General features: G+C 36.9%; 1 pseudogene; it reads left to right on the forward strand.

Moving 5' to 3' along the window:
- The first annotated feature begins 8,081 nt into the window (after positions 1–8,081).
- On the forward strand, positions 8,082–10,563 carry LOC102870577 (annotated as a pseudogene).
- The last annotated feature ends 699 nt before the right edge of the window (positions 10,564–11,262 follow it).

The raw sequence follows: 11,262 nt of genomic DNA on the forward strand, positions 1-11,262 counted from the left end.
GAGGAGGAGCAGCAGCAGCAGCAGCAGCAGTAGCAGCTGCTCTCCTGGAGACATCCTATTAAGCATAACCCTAATCCCAAAACCAGATAAAGATACTACCAAAAAAGAAAACAAGAGACTGATACCTCTCATTAACATAGATGCAGAAATCCTTAACAAACGCCTTGCCTATAGAATCAAACAGCACATAAAACAAAATAATTCATCATAACCAAATGAGATTCATAATAAATTCACAGAGATTATTCAACATAAGTAAAACAGTCGACATCATTCAATACCTTAACAAAGCAAAATAACCGTATGATCCTGTAAACTGATGCAGAAAAGGCAGTTGACAAAATTTAACAATGCATCCTGATTCAGCCACAGAGAAAAAAATAGGAATAGAAGAAAATTAACTCAACATAATAAAAAGTATCTAGGCAAAACCCAAAGCCAATATTTTCTGAATGGAGAAAGACTAAAGGCATTATTATTTGTGAACAGGGACCAGACAAGGATTACCACTATCACTACTTTTATTCTATATTGTATTGGAAGTACTTGCTAGGTCAATTCAACAAGAGAAGGAAATAAAAGGCATCTTGTTTGGCAAAGAGATGGTTAAATTATTGCTACATACCGATGATCTGATAGTATACACAGAAAACCCCAAAGACTCAACAACAACAGCAACAACAAAACAAAACTATTGCAGCTAGTAGACAAATTTAGTAGAGTGTTAGGATCAATATTGAAAAATCATTGAAACTTCTTCATAGTAAAAAAGAGAACTCAGAGAAGGAAATTAAAAAAACAATACCATTTATAATAGCCAACCACAACTTGAGATTCTTGGAAATGAACCTAACTAGATACACAAAAGACTTATAAAAAGAAAATTACATAATACTTCTGTGAGAAATAACAAAAACTTAAATAAGTGGAAAATGTTTCCTGTTCATGGATAGAAAGACTCAATACAGTGAAAATGATAATGCTACAAAAGCAATCTACATATTCAGCATAATCCTAATACAGATACCACATTTATTTTTCAAGAATTTCAAAAGGGAAATTGTCAAGTACATTTGGAAAGGAAAGAGATTCTGAATAAGAAAAGCACTTCTGAAAAGCAAAAATAAAATGAGGGCATACCACTCCCAACTTTAAAACATATTACACAATGGCAATAACCAAAACACATGTTACTGGTACAATGACAGACACATTGATTAATGGAGAAATACTGGGAATCCAGCTATTTATAGTGTATTGATTTGACAAGGAAATAAACCTATCAAATGGGGAAACTACAACTTCTGCGTCAAATGATGTTGGCAAACTGGACTGCTTCTTGTAGAAAGATGAAACAAGATCCACAAATCACACCATACACAAAAATTCGTGCAGAGTATTTCAGATACATGGGAGTAAAATCCAAAACCATAAAGTTCATAAGAGGTAAACCGAGATTAAGCTTAGAAGGCCTACTGTATGGTATAAATAGGCTGAGAAATATAGCCAGAAATGCACAATCTAGAGGAAAATTGGTACCATCTAAAGATTAAATCTCTGTAGGGTGAAAATAAAACCTATCAGCTGGGAAAAAAATTGTCAGTATCATTTCAGACAAGGTTCTCCTAACAAAAGTTTATAGAATACTCCTGGACTTGCTGAAGATAAAGATTGAAAACCCAATTACAAAATGGACAAAAAACGTTGAAAGATTTTATACAGAAGTTATTCAGGTGGCCAACAGGCAAATGAATAAATGCTCGAAATCACTAGGAAGAGGAGAGACGCAAGTGAAAACCACAATGAGATACCATCTCACCCCAATAGCAATAGCGCAGTTTAGCAGGGCAACATCAATAAGTGTTGAGGAAGATGTGGGGAAGTAGTAACTCCCATAAACTGCTGGTGGGATTGTTAAACGGTACATACTGGGAATATATGCCAAAGGAATTAGAATTGAGACACAAATTATGGTTTGTACACCAATATCACAGCAGTATTACTCACCATCATAAGAACATGGAAGCACAGCAAATGTCCGATCACAACTGAATAGATTGAGAATGTATGGCACATAAACACAATGGAATGCTATACAGCGCTCAGATGCAACAATTTCAAAAAAATACTATATAACTTGGGAGAGATTGGAGCACCTTATATTAACTGAACTAATTCAGTCTTATAAGGAGAAATATGTGTAAGAGCGTTATTATAACAATAGAAAGATAAATACTAAAGAGTGTATGAGGATTCATGGAGTGAAGGGATGCAAGTAGAGGGTTGAGGGTGAATATGAATGAAACCGCAGTGTTGTGCAATTTGGTGGGTGGAAGCGGGGATAAAGGAAGCGGAAAAGATCTGGTGGAGACCCTAAAAGACAGGGTGATGATGAGCACAGTCCATTGGTGATTAATTTTATAAAACATTTTATGAGAATCACTATATGGAACAAAACATGAGTGAAAAAAACAATGTAGACTACCTTTATAACCAGACAAATATAATAAATTTTTTTAAAAAATAAAATTTTTAAAAAGTTTTCATGATAGGGTGAAAAGAAAATTGATAGGCTTGTAAAAGTATTCTTAAATGGCAACTCTTAGAAGGGATACATAATTAAAATTTATAGAATACTTCATTTTTTTAATTTTTGTGTGTGTGTACCGTCAAATCAGATCTGACTGGTGCAGGAGGAGATTGTCCCTCCTTTTCCCGGCAGAGCATCTGGTGGATTCGAACCGTGTGCCTCTGGGATTGTAGTTGCAGCTCCTTGCCACTAGGCCACCAGAGCTCCCAATATAGAATACTTCTTAACCTCAAGCAACTTGTATGAGTTGTCTGATCATCAAAATCTGCATGACACAGACAACACAATTCTGCTTGCTGAAAATGATCAGAACCTGAAGTGCTTGCTACAGAAGATCAAAGCCTATAGTCTTAAACACGAATTACAGATCAACATCATGAAAACCAAGGTCATTACCACTGGGCCAATAGACAACATCATGCCAAGTAGAGAAATAACTGAAAATATTGTTGATTTCATCTCATTTATATCCATAATCAACACCCTTTATTTTAGCAGTCAGGATATAAGGAGACATAGTGCACTGGGCAAGTCTGCTGTCTGGGAAATCCCTAATACACTAAAGAGCAATGATGTCAGTTTGAATACTAAGGTGGACCTGATTCAGACCATGATATTTTCAATCACATGATGTTCATCTGAGAATTGGACAATGAATAAAGATGACTAAGAAGAACTGATACATTTGATTTGTGGAGTAAGAGTACTGCATATCCCATAAACTGGTAAAAATAATGAATAAGTGTTTCTTAGAAAAGGTGCAGCTTAAATGTTAATGATGTTTTATCTTGTATATTTAGGACATATTGTTAGAAGAGGCTAATCTTTGGAAAAAGATACTGTGCTTGGAAATGTGGAAGGTAAGCAAAAGAAAAGAGATGTATTGGCACAGTGACTACAACAGTGGGGTCAAATATATCAGAGATGGTGAGAATGGTGCATGATAGGGAAGACACCAAGGTCTTTTGATCATATGGCTGCTATGAGTCACAATCCACTTGATGGCACCTAACAACACCAACAAACATACCTCATCATGAAAAAGACTAATAGCTTAATTGTAAAATGGCTGGAAAATATGAAAAGACTTTGCCAAGCTATGTATTCAGTTGGCCAAGAAACATTGAAGAAATTATCAAAATCACTAGATTTTAGATAGATGCAAATAAAAATGACAATGAGATATATTCTCACCTGGCAAAGGTATCCATGTTTAATAGGGTACCAAGCAACAAATGTTGGCAGGGATGCACAGAGTTTGAAACTGTCCTGCATTACTACTGGGAATGTAAAATGGTACAAACCCTATGGAAAGCAGTTGAACATTTCCTCAAATGTTGAGAATAGACATCTCACTTGATCCAGGTACAAGTTCTGGGAATGTGCCTTAAGAAAATCAGAGCTAAGACATGAGCAGATGTATGTACCTATGTTTATTGCATCATTATTAACAACAACGAGGAGTTGGAAGCAGCCCATGTGACCATCAACAAATGAATGGATGGAGAAATTGTGGTACGTTCACACAAATGAAATACTGTGAAACTTTTTTTAATAAAAAAAAGGTGGAAAACTCTTCAAATTCTACCCAGCAAGGGCAAGTTTAGAGGGCTTTCTACAGGGTCAAGTAAATCACAAAAGATCAAATACTGGATAAGAACTCTACTACAACAAATAGGATGTGGATGTGGAAAGTAAAAATACAATGGAGAAAAAAACCTGTAATGAATTAGGGGGAGGAGTACCTTAAAACAAAACGGATAAATGGAAATATGTGCACTGCATTTAATATTTTGAAACAGGACATTTATAACTAATTGAATGGGTAGGGGAAAAGGGAAAAAAGTATGAAGGAATGTGGAGGAAAATGTTCTAAATCAAAGTATTGGGTTTTTTTTAGTTTTTTAATTACTAATTTATTTAATTGCATCATTTGCAAAGAAAATTATTTTTTTATCAATTTGGCTTATGGCACAATTCTTGGTCAGGCTGAACAGGTTACTTAGTGAATAAGAGGGTTTCCCTAATGCTTATACACTAAATTCCGCACGTATTTTTTATCACATTTTTTAGTTGTTTAAATTTTCTCTTTTTTTCTCTGTAAATTTTTACTGAAATTAATAATAAATTTAAATAAAACAAACAAACAAAAAACTGGAAGGAGAAGAGTCACTGGAATACATTTTCTTCTCAGTATTATTAACAAAGTGACATAAAAATATAGACATCAAAGAATTTTTTTACAAATTCTTTTTTTTTTTAATTTAGGTTGTTTATTTTTCATTTCAATGAACATCTACAGAGATTTTGGGATTCCATTCATTCATTGTTGCACCCTTCTCCCCGCACAAACCCCTCCCCCCTCCCCCCCATTTGCTCCTCTCCTTGTTTTTATGTGCCATCAAGTCACTTGGGACTCATAGTGACCCTATCTACTTCCATTACCCCAGTTACTGAATCGATCCATCTCATTGAGGGTCTTCCTCTCTTATGCTGTTCTTCCACACTTCCAAACATGATGTCCTTCTCCAAGGAACTGTCCCTTCATGCAACATGTCCAAAATATGTCAAAAGAAGCTTCATAATCCTAGCCTCCAAGGAGCAACTCAGTTCCATCCTCTCCAGCACGAACCTGTTTGTCCTCCTAGCAGTCCATGGTATATTCTACACTCTTCTCCAGCAGCACTGCTCAAAGGCATCAATTCTCTTTCTATCATCCCTAATCATTGTCCAGCTCTCTGACGCCTGGCACACAATTGTGAAGACTATAGCCTGGATCAAGCACACCTCAGCCTCCAGTCTCATAGCTTTTCAGTACTCTGGAGAGGTCCTGACAGCTGACTATTCCAATGCAATTCATCTATTGATTTCCTGGCTGCTGGTACCAAGGGTGTTGATTGTGGAGTCAAGCAAAGTAAAACTGTTAACAATCCTGATTTTTTCACCATCCATAATGAAGCTGCCAGTTGACCCAGTGGTGAGAATCTTTGTTTTCTTGATGTTGAGCTTCAATCCATATTAAAGGCCACCGTCCTTGACCTTCTGTAGTAAGCACTTCAGGTCTTCCTCGGTTTCAGCAAGCAGGATTGCGTCATCCGCATTAACACAGGTTATTGATTAATGTTCATCCAATCCTGATGCCACATTCCTCATCGTACAGCCCAGCATCCTGAATGATCTGCTCTGCATATAGATTGAAAAGGTATGGAGACATAATATATGCCTGGTGGGCACCTTTACCAATTTTGAACCATGCAGTGTCTCCTTTATTTTAGAAAAAAAAAATATATATATAAAATAAATAGTATGCATTAATATAAACTATAAATTAATCCAATTGGGGGGAAAAGTGTATTATTGTTCTTCTGAATGAAAAGAATGATGTGTTTCCCTCCTGTCATATTTAAAAACCTAGATATGATGTGTTCCCCTTTCTTTTTAGCAACTATATATACATACATATATATGTGCAGTGTGTCATTTCTGGATGGAAGTTTTAACAACTCTTCTATGAATCACTGGGAAAAAGTTCAGATTTTTCTATCAGTGTGTGAGTTAAAAAATATAAACAAAATAGATCAAAGTCATCATATATATACATCATACATAAAGACAATAAAGATGTTATAACTGGATGAACATAATGAGATTTGAATATTGCTTTATTGTGGTTTTTTTTCTTTATTGTGATCTTAATTAACTTGTCTTGCCTGAAAACTCTATCCATTTAAAGAGATAAAATACAAAAATAACATAAAAATAGAAGCCCAAATTAAATGTCGTAATTATGTTTAAAGAAAAAATTCATTTACTAATGAATATCAGTTATTTTTAATCCAGTTTCAAAAATATTTACTATTGTCAAACATTGAGTCTTTAACTACTGATAGAAATGAACAAATCTGTAATGTTGTTGTTATTAAGTTCCACTGAGTCACAGATGACTTATAGTGACCCTATGAAAAAAAGACCTAACACTTGTGTAACTTTCATTGTTTCTCCACATTTGTAGAGTTTCCAGAGGCAAGTTATTTTGGAAGTGGATGTTACTCCTGCTTCAGAGCTTCTTTTAATAGGGGAGCTCCACCAAAAACTGCCCACCGTGGGCAACCATTATTGATTTGACACATCAGTGTCACAATGCTTAGCATCACAGTAACTCTGAATTATTTCTGTACGGCAAATGGACAGACCCGTGCTATACCACTCAGAAGAATGTTTGACCAAAAAAAATTAAAACAAGGTCTGAGGGCCACAAATTAAAGTCACCCACATTTGGCTTGGTAGCATAACTTTCTATCTACCATGCCAACAGTGCTCTCTCGTTGTTGTTGTTGTTGTTGTTGGTAGGTGCCATCGAGTCACAGACGACTCGTAGCGACCCTATGAAAGAAAGTCATGAACACTTGTAGAACTTTTGTTTCTTTACTGCTAAAAATTCCTTAAGAATATGAAGTATTAAGAAGAAACAATAAAGATGGAACTGTGTCACAAACTGAATATGCACAAATATTGAACAACATACGGTTTGCTAAAGAACAAAATGATGTACACATAAACACTTATTTAGGTTGGTAAATAAGAGTTTATGACTATAGAGAATATCTAGGTTTCCTAGTAAAAAAATGTCCATCTGACATTTAAGAAATTATTAAGTATATTGGTGGCCTCATCTATATGGGTGAACCTGGTAATATTTGAAATCCAGTGGCATAGCTTTCAGCATCACAGCAAAGAAAAATTTGTCAAAAACCTGAGTTATGCACATTGATGCAACCTCACTTTCAGAAAGTGAAGAGGACTTGAAATACTTGCTAGAGAAGATTAAAGGAACACAATCTTCAAAATGGATTACATCTCAACCTCAAGAAAACAAAACTCACAACTAGACCAATAGGCAAAACCATTAAATGGAGAATAGATTAAAGTTGTCAATTATTTCATATTACTTGGAGGCACAATAAATATCCTTGATAGCAGTAATCAAGAAATCAAGATTAGTCACACTGGAAAATATGTTATTAATGATCCCTCATGAGTTCCTTCTGCTCCAGTCTCTGGGGCACTTACCATCCTCACAGCATATGATTCACAAAGAAAAAAAATTAAAAAATATTACATATATGTGTGTGTTTGTGTGTATATATATATACACACACACACACAATATGTGCTTATATATGTATATATATACACAATACATATATATTTTAAAAATGATATATATACAAATGCATATATGTATATACTATATATATAAATATACATATATATTTACATATTTGCACAGGAGAAGAATGAACAATCTCCTCATGTATGATTAACTGTCTCTGAAAACCCGCAAGAGGGTCAGCTACGGGTCAGTTTCGACTCTATGGTGCATAACAGCATCGATATAATTCTTTTGCTCCATACACACCCAAGGTTGGGGAGGGGGTGCGAAGAAAAACCAAAACAAAACAACAAAACACCCAAACCCTAATTTTCCACTATGAGGTAAATAGTGCATATCCAGGCTAGCTAGTGTGGCAACCAGGTTGGTGCCAAGTTCTGCCACCAGTGATGAACATGGAATTGACCCCACTGGCACCTACCATGAGGACAGCAACGTGCATTTGGATTGTATTTAAATTTTCTACAATGAAGCCACAGGTGAAAAATATCTTCCTTGTGCTACCTTGCTGTCTCTAGAACCTGGATCCCTGGAGTCAGTTCTCTCAAGTCTTTATGGCCTGATCTTCAGACTAGACAACTTCATTTTTGGTCAGTCTGTGGAAGGCAACTGGTCCACAGGACACTATGCAGAAGGGGTCAAGCTCATTTATTTGCTTTTGGATGTGGTACAGAAGGAGACCGAGATCTGTGACAGCTTCCAGGGCTTCCAGATGACTCATTTTCTTGAAGAAGGCACAGGTACTGGAATGGGAACCTTGCACATGAGCAAGATCAGAGAATAGCATCCTGATTGCATCATTAACACCTTCAGTGCAGTGACTTCACCCAAAGTATTTGACACTGTTTGTGAACCCTGCAATGCCACCCTCTCTGTACACCATTTGATGGAGAAAACCAATGAAAGCTATTGTATTGATAATGAAGTCCTTTATGATGGATTGAAGCTCAACATCAAGAAAACAAAGATTCTCACCACTGGGCCAATTGGCAGCATCATGTTAGATGGTGAAGAGATTGAGATTGTTAACAGCCTTAGTTTGCTTGGCTCCACAATCAACACTTTTGGGACCAACAGCCAGGAAATTAAAAGACTAATTAGATAGGGAATGTCTGCTCTCAGAGATCTCTCCAAAGTACTAAAGAACAACGATATCTGTCTGGAGACGAAGGTGTGCATGATTCAGGACACAGTCTTTGCAATCACTTGCTGTATATCAGAACTCTGAACAATGATGGGGAGGATAGGATGTCTTTGAGCTGTGGTGAGATTGAGCTGGAAAAGAGTATTGAATATACCATGGAATTCTAGGAGAACAAATGTGTTTATCCTAGAGAGAGTGAGACCAGTATACTCTTTGGAGACAAGGATTCTGAAGTTTTGTCTGACATAATGTGGACATGTTGCAAGGAAGGACCAGTCCTTGGAGAGGAATGCCATGCTTGGGAGGGTGGAGGAATATCACAAGAGAGGAAGACCCTTGATGAGATGGATTCAATGATTCTGATAATGAGGGTAAGTGTGTCAGAGACAGTAAGATTGGCACAGGATAGAGCAGGGTTTAGGGCTGTTGTACATAGAGTCTCTATGAGTTGTATGTGACTCGCTGGCACATAAAAACAACAACAACAACCTTCAAACTGATCACACCAAACTATGGAAACCTGAACAACCTTGTTGTAGCCACCATGAATGGTGTCACCATCTTACTTCACTTCCCTGGGCAGCTCAAACCTGACCTCCACAACATGGTTCCCTTACCATGTCTCCATTTCTTCATATGTGGCTTTGTTCCACTAACTAACCAGCTGTGGTAGTCAGCAGTACTGGGCCCTTACTGTGCCTGAGCTCACAAAGCAGCTCTTTGATGCTAAGAACATGATGACTGCTTATGACCCCCGCCATGACTGCTACTGCTCACTGGGGCAGCTGTCTTCCAAGGATGATGTCCATGAAGGAGGTATATGAGCAGATGCTTGACGTACAGAATAAGAATTGTTGTTGTTGTTACCACTGAACTGAGCATGACTCGTATTGTCTCTGTGAACAAAAGGCCTAAAAGCTTTTGATAACTATCATCACGTATCAAAGTTCATAGAGTTTCCAGAGGCATGCTGTTTAGGAAATGGACGACACTCTTGCTTCCAAACCTGTCTTAAACTTGGAGTTCCACCAAAAAACTGTCTTTCCTCAGGACAGGGGCAGATTCAGAGGGTCGATATACATCACAGGAGACTCAACAGCACATAACAACAAAATACTATATTGGTTGGGTTGGGGTTTCTTTTTGCTTTTGTTTTGTGTGTGTGTTTGTGTGTGTGTGTTTAATTTAAGCATCTTCTTTAGAAGCAACAAGACCTCGAGGAGGGCCTTTGCATTTAAAAGTAGGTTGTTATTATATTTTGGAGGAACATTCGCCTAAGTGACACAACAGTCTTCTGTCAATATGTTGTACTGTTGAACCTTGGGCCATTAGGTTGTCAAATGTCGTAACAGTTACAGAATAAGAATTAGCATCTACTTTTTGAAATGGATTCCCAACAATGTCAAGATTCCTGTCTGTGACGTCCTGTCCTGTGGCCTCAAGATGACACTCACCTTAATTGGCAACAACACAGCACTGCCATCCAGGAGGTCCTTAAGCACATTTTAGAACAGTTCACCATCATGTTCCACCAGAAGGCCTTCCTCCACTGCTACACTGGCAGATGTATGGATGAGATGGTGTTTACCAAGGCCAAAGCAACATGAATGATTTTGTTTCTGAGTACCAAAGTACCAAGATGCCACCACAGAATAGGAGGTAGGTTTAGGTGAGGAGGCTGAAGAAAAGGCTTAATATAGAATATCCAATAACCTCAGGCTTCTCAGAAATCTCAGCCATCTTCTTCAACTGTGTTTTTCCCCCAGAATTTGTATTTCTGCCTCTATCTTTCTTCTTCATTTTCTTCTTCTTGAGGGAGTTCTAGAATAGTGTCTGGGGAATAGTAGGTGCTCAACAAATAATTGTTGTTTGTTGAAAAAACAGAAAAGTATCCCTCGAAGTGGAAAAGATTGAAGGTGTAATTTTTAAAATATAATATATACTTTATTCTAGCTGTGATCTTTTTAATTTTTATATAACTGAAAGTTAGAGAATGAGGAAAGATGACAGTAGAAGAATCAATACCTTTGAGCTGTAATGTTGGAGATTATTGAATATTCTATGGACTTCCAAATGAACAAATATGTCTTGAATAAAGTGGAACCTGAGTGCTCCCTACAGGTAAGGATGTTAAAACTCTGTCTCATATACTTTGGGTATATTGTTAAGCGAGGCCAGTCCTTGGACAAAGACATCACTCTTGAAAAGATGAAGGATCAGAGAAAGAGAATAGGACCGTCAACAAGATAGATCGGCACAGTAAACATATCCATGGACTTAAACCTACCAGACATGAAAACAGTGGTCCTTGATAGGACAAGATTCATAAAGTCACTAAGAGTAGTAGTCAACTGG

Source organism: Elephantulus edwardii, unplaced genomic scaffold (assembly GCF_000299155.1).
Source record: "Elephantulus edwardii isolate Elephantulus edwardi_28Jun2011 unplaced genomic scaffold, EleEdw1.0 scaffold00123, whole genome shotgun sequence".
Lineage (NCBI taxonomy): Eukaryota > Metazoa > Chordata > Mammalia > Macroscelidea > Macroscelididae > Elephantulus > Elephantulus edwardii.